The following is a 6,654-nucleotide window of genomic DNA, read 5'->3' as shown; positions in this document are numbered from 1 at the left end:
GGATGTCCCCTGTCCTGTCTTTGATCTCATTGTCTTCCTTGTTCTTTCTGCCTCCAGTCACTACCTAGCTCTAGTGTGATCTTTCCAAAGTGCAGATCTGGCCAGGCCACTGCTCTCCCTACTAAGACGCCTTCCATCCACCCTGGAATTAGCCTAGAATGCGAGGCTTTTGGTGATGTGATTGTTGCCTACCTCTCCTGACCCATCTCCCTCACCTCTGTGCCTTTGCACGTGGCATTTCTTCTGCCTGGAACTTCTGCTGGCTTCCATTGACAACTTCCCCTTTAGCCTTCCAGATATAACCCCAGTGGCCCCCTCCATGAAGCTGCCCCTGAACTCCCCGCCTCAGCCCTCAGCACTCGCTGGGCTCCCACAGCCCTGGCACACGTTGCCACTCTTGCACTGTCGCTGGCTGTCATCTGTGTCAACTGGTTTGGGTTTGTGCACTCAGATGAGGGCTCCATGTGGAACTGTGGCTCTTTACTGAGAGACCAGAAAGTGAAAGGGTTAGTCACTCAGCCCTGTCCCACTCTGCAGTCCCATGGACTGTAGCCTACCAGGTTCTTCTGTCTCTGGGATTCTCCAGGCAAGAATACTGCTGTGGTAGCCATTCCCTTCTCCAGGGGATCTTTCTGACCCAAGGATCAAACCCAGGTCTCCCACACTGCAGGCAGATTCTTTACTAAACCACCAAGGAAGCCCTGAGAGAGATGGAATGCACAAATCTCTCTAAACAATGGTTTTCTCATCTGCAAAATGGGGATACTGATCATCCTTACCCAGCCTTCCTGTATCCGGAACATGGCTTGAGATTATTCCCAGGGAGAGTTTTGCAGGTGGTATCCATTCCTCCCTCCCATTATTCCTTCCTGGGCCTTAGTGCTAGCTTAGGACCCCAGGTGGGAAGTGAGCCCAGATGCTGTCCAGGGTGCTGAAAGAGACTTGCCACCCTCCCAGGCAATAAGGAGACAGCAGCCTGAGCAGCTCACCCAAGCTCACCTGCAGCCTTTCCTTGCCTTTCAGACTGTGGCAAGGTCATTGGTGAGCAGAGCATCCCCACTTTCATAAGATCATACCCTGGGAATGTCCAACAAAAATATAATGCAAACTCTCTCTCACTCTCAAAGTTGCTCAGTCGTGTCCGACTCTTTGCAACCCCATGGACTGTAGCCCGCCAGGCTCCTCTGTCCATGGAATTCTCCTGGCAAGAATACTGGAGTGGGTAGCCATTCTTTTCCCCAGGGGATCTTCCTGACTCAGGGATTAAACCTCAGTCTCCCACATTGCAGGCAGATTCTTAATCTGTCTGAGCCTAATGCAAGCTACATATGTAATTTAAAGCTTTCTAGTAGCTATTTTTTTAAAGTAAAAATTAACGACATTCATTTAAATAATCTATTTAGCCCACTATATCAAAATATTATTATTTCAAAAACACATAATCAACATAGAAAATTATCGATGAGCTACTTTACATTCTTTTTCCATACCTAATTCTCTGAAAGTGTGTGCATTACATGTACAGTATGTCTCAATTCAGAATTGAGGACTCAGTAGCCACATGTGGTCAGTGGCAATCATATTAGACAGCACAGCTCTAGACAGAATAAAGGCAGTGACCTTGGGCAAATCAATTCAGCGACCTCTGAAAAGGAGGTAGGAATACTACCTGCCTCAGCTGGTCATGGGAGGATTCATGGAGGTGATATAAGATGGGTTCCCAGCTCAGTGCCAGTACCGAGTAGGTCCAAAGTCGATATTCCTGGGATTTGGGTATTCAGGAGACCCTAATTGGCAGAAAGGGGGTGTTAGGGATGCAGGAGAAGGTCCTGAGGAGACCTGTGCACTGGTATCTGGCCTACTTACACTACACACCCCCTCCCCTCACCCTCTACAACCACCCTCACAACCCATCTTCCTTTTTTCCCACCTGCAGCCCCAGATCCTGGGATAAGGGAGGCAGGTTAGGAAAGGCACTTGGATCAACATATTAAAACTCAATTGAATTTAATTCACTTCCATTAGACACCAATTAAAAGAAAATTAGGTGGCCTAGGTGGCCAGAGGGAAAACCTGGGTGGAGGGTGCTGCCACCTTCTGTCTCTCTGGACTCGTTTCCCTTGAGGCTGCTTCTTGCACCCCCTGGGCAGTTTATGGGGTCCAACAGCTGGGGCTTTTTAGAGCCAGTACCCAGTGCCCCCTATTTCTCCTCCTTGCACTCTTCCAAGGACACCAACCCCAGGAACCCCTCTCAGGCCCTTGAAGCACTTGCTAAGTGACCAGGGCAGGGGAGACTCGAATAAGCGTTTTGGAGTTTCAGACTAGTGGAAATCCAAGAAGGGTGTTGGGTAGGGGTTGGCAGGATCAGATTTATTAGGGTTGCTCAGGGTGGATGGGAAATGGATGGGGGCAGTTACTGAAGAGTGAGATGGATGCGGAGAGACCAATGAAGAGACCACCCATAACAAGGAAACTTAAATTAGGGGGATGCTACATGGCATCCCACTCCAGTACTCTTGCCTGGAAAATCTCAGGGATGGAGGAGGCTGGTAGGCTACAGTCCATGGGGTCACAAAGAGTCAGTCAGACACAACTGAGCGACTTCACTTCACAGAGGGGGCACGGAATCTGAATGTATGCAGCAATGGACTTGTCAGCCCCTGGTATGGGTGTTATCAGAAGGAGCCAAGGGCGACTTGTGGGCTTCTGTCTTAACAAGCCCAGATGGATGACCATGCCATTGAATTCGGAGGCCAGGAAGAGGATCAGCTGTGGGGGAGACAATTACGACTTTCACCTTGAGCCTGTTGGAAATAGTCAAGGGGGAATTTCAAGTAGGAAGTAGGTGGTTAGAAATACAGGACTGGAATTCAGGAAAAGGGCGGGATTAGAGTCACTGACATGGCAGGAAGCATACTGGAACAGGCTGCAGGGTGAGGGGGAGGTGAAGAAATTAAGGCAGGATAGACAATTTCTGAAATGGAGATATGAAAAGAAGGAAAGAAAGCTCAGGGGCCACTGTTGATTCTGAAGGTGAAGTTACCTGGAGAGGATGATGGAATGTTTCCAAGGATGGAGAGGCCATCCTTACCCCCTCCCCAAGATCCTACATAATGATAGACCAAAAATAACCAGCCTTACTGTCCTGGGAGGCAGGGTCCTGAGCCCTGGTAATGGATGTCATCACAGAGATTGATTCTGCTCATTTGCTGGGCGGCAGGCCAGACACAGTTCCTGAAGGAGGGTGGGGGAGGAGAGGGGTGGGCATTCAACGAAACCTTGGCTCTAAGGTCTTCTGGGAAGAGGGAACTCTGGACTCTACAGAGTAGGGAGCTCCCAGGCACAAGATGGACAGACAAACCCACTGCCTTGGGCTCTCTGCGGCCCTTGTCCTGTTCCTTCTGACCAGGCAGGAACAGGGGTGAGCTCACCCCACAAGCCTCAGCTGCCCACTGACCCTGCTCCAGGCTGGTATGTCCCAATCCCTGGTGGTGGCACAGCACAGCACCAGCCATCAATCCAGGCATCCCCAGGGTCAACCGAGAAAGTCAATATTTAATTTGGGCACCATGTTAATGCCATCGATTGCTGACTCCCCTCCTCCACTTACTCAGACTCATTTGTCACTTCCCACCCATGGGGGGCGGGGTGGGGTGATGCAGTACTGGAACCCAGGGGCGGTGGAGCTCAGCCAGGGTCTGCTTGGGAAAACTGGCTGCATGTGGGGGTGCTACCCTTAGCCACCCAGCCTCCCATTCTCCCTGAAAACCACTGATCTGCTTTGTTTCAGTTTCCTGAGCTCTTGTCTCCAGCAAGGAGCAGGTGGGGAGGTATACATTCCTCCCAGGCAGGGACTGAGCCTGACTCCCTGCAGGGTCCGTATATAGAGCAGGTGTGGTTGCAGGCTGAGCATTGAAGGGAAGGATATAAACCATGAAGGACCCACCGTGGGACAAAAGTGAGGCCCAATCCTGAGACCCAGAACCCGAGGGCCGTGTTGGCTCAGGCTTCTGGAGCCCCTCCCAGGTGCCCACCACTGTGCCCGTGTGATGCTGTGGAACCCACACAGGGACTTTATATGGACTCCTTCTCTGGGCCCTGGAGGTGGGCTTCGGGGAGAGTTGAGCTTAGAGACCTAGAGCCCCTCTGAGCAGTGAAAGAGGCTGAGGGGAGGGCAGAGCCCATCTCAAAACTAGGCTGGGTCCAGCTCCACCATGTGTTCTTGTCAGCTCTGTGGATCCAGATATGGGCTGGGGGGCTGTGCCTCTGCACCCGGCCCAGCCCACCCACACTCAGGAAAGGCATGAAGTCTGCTTTACGGGCCAGGCTTGTGCTCAAACCACAACTCCGTCCCAAACTTCTGATCGACCTTGGGTAAATTAAATAACCTCTCTGAGCCTTAGATTCCTCTTCTGAGAAGTTTCTTAGGGCCTGGATCATTTTTTATAGTTTTAGAGGGTCAGGGATGGGCAGGGGCAAACCTTGGCCCAAGGAGGTATTACGAGAGTTCTCACACCGAGCAGTTGTCACATCTGGTGCAGCCTTGAGAAGCTTCTGGCAACATGCTCTGAGGCTGCTCACTATCAGTTAGGCCTGGGCCACTGTGGCCCCCTTGGTGTTCCTCATTATGCAGAGCTCAAGAGCCAAGACTGTGTCACCAAGGGGACAGTTGGGTCAGGCCGGCCATGTGGCACTGGGTGTGACCCAACAGGCAGTCCAGCTTGAGGCACCAGCAAGGTGGCAACAACATAGGTGCACACACACACACGTGTGTGAAGAAATACTGCTTCGATGAACTTGTCCAGAGTTTTGTGATTGAAAAATCCACAAAGAAGTTGTTTTCATTTCAGCAGACATGTAGGTATTATGCCTCGTGGGTTACTGTTATTTCTGTTATGAATCATGTATGGGGAGTATGAGGACATCTAAATGTCTTAGTCCGGCCCAGATGACTCCCATTCTGAGCTGCCGAAACTTCACAGCAGCCCAGCTGACCCACTCGGAGCCACTCAGTCAAGTCTAAAGCCAGAAGAGCCTGGCTTGGTCATTCATTTATTCTGTAAACATTGTCTGATGCCAAGTTGTGCCAGACCCTGAACTGGGCACTGACAATGTAAAGATGAGGAAGACATACTTTTAAAGAAGGACACAGAAGAAGAGGGAAGCAGGACAAAGGGATGGATTTTCTTTCCTCTGCCCCAAACCTTCCAGGGGCCTCTTGTTTCTCTTAGAATAAAGTTACATTTCCTTCCTGTGGTCCCTGCCCATCTCTCTTGACAGAGCTCCAGTTGCATGTCCTCCTTTTTGCTCTTTGAACACAGTTTCTCCCACCCCAGGGCCTTTGCATATGTTATACCCACCACTTGAAAGGTTCTTCCCTGGTTATCTGCTTTCCTGGCTTCTCATCTTTTGATTGAAGCTCTAACGCACCTCCTGCAGACCCCTTGCCCTTCTGGACCATTTTTAGTCACATCATCCTAATCCTTCCATAGTACCACTTCTCCTGGTGAAATTATGGCACCTATCTTCTGTTTGGGCTTCCCTGGTGGCTCAGATGGTAAAAAAAATCTGCCTGCAGTGTGGGAGACCTGGGTTTGATCCCTGGATTGGGAAGATTCCCTGGAGGAGGGCTGTCTCCTCCACCAGACTGTAAGCCTGTGAGGGCAAAACAGAGTGAGTCTCTGACATTCACACCATTGCCTGACACATGATAGGAACTTCATAGCTAATGTTGAATGAATGAATGAATGTGGAGTTTAAGGTTCCCATAGGAGATCAAGAGGCAAGTATCCAGGAAGCTGGTAGAGCTAAGGCTCTGGCCCTTGTTTTTCCACTGCAGACCAGCTGCGTCTGCGTCTAGACTTGGGGGTAGAGGGAGGGTGTTGCATGTGCAAGCCTGGAAAGGAGAGAGCCCCAGAGAACACCAGCCTTCGAGCATGCATATTGCAGGAGGCTTCTTCCTTGCATATTAACTTGCTGCTGGACTGGCAGCTCCAGCTGCTAATGAATTTTTTAGTATTAGGGCCAACAGTTGACTGGGGATGAAGGCCACGTCCACTTGTGTGTGAGAGGGTTATGTGCAGCTATTTAGGCAGGGGTTTGTTCCCGGGTGGCCCGGGGCGCTACCATGTGCAGCCACGTGTCTGAGTGGGCTCTGCCCTTAGCTGGCCAACAGCACACATGGGTGATTGATGCTTTACATGCCATCACTTCCAATCCCAACCCAGGGAAGGAAGGGTCCTTAGAAACCATGAGTTTCACTGCCCCCCCCCAACATTGTGCAGAGAGGGAAAACAGGCCCACAGAAGGGAGAGGTTGCTCAACATTACACTAGGAGTCCATGGAGGGGAGAGTCAGGACTAGTGCTCAGTGGACACTGAGCATTTATGGAGAACTATGGTGAACGGAGTTGGACACGACTGAAGCTACTTAGCAGCAGCAGCATGGTGAACCTGGCTCTGCTATGGGGGCTCATCACACGAGGGAAGCTCATGATCCAGGAAAAGGAGCCTGGGAAGAGGGAGTCAGAACTGGACATGAACAATAGGCCCAAGAGCAGGAGGCATCTCCTCTGCCTTTAGTGGGAGGGTGTCAGGGGAGGCATTTAAAGAAGACCACACTTGTACAGAGCTTTGAAGACCGATTGAAAACTCA

This window comes from Bison bison, unplaced genomic scaffold, assembly GCF_000754665.1.
Source record: "Bison bison bison isolate TAMUID 2011002044 unplaced genomic scaffold, Bison_UMD1.0 scf7180017864068, whole genome shotgun sequence".
Classification (NCBI taxonomy): Eukaryota; Metazoa; Chordata; class Mammalia; order Artiodactyla; family Bovidae; genus Bison; species Bison bison.
The sequence above is the reverse complement of the archived record's forward strand: the minus strand, read 5'-3'. Positions refer to the sequence as shown.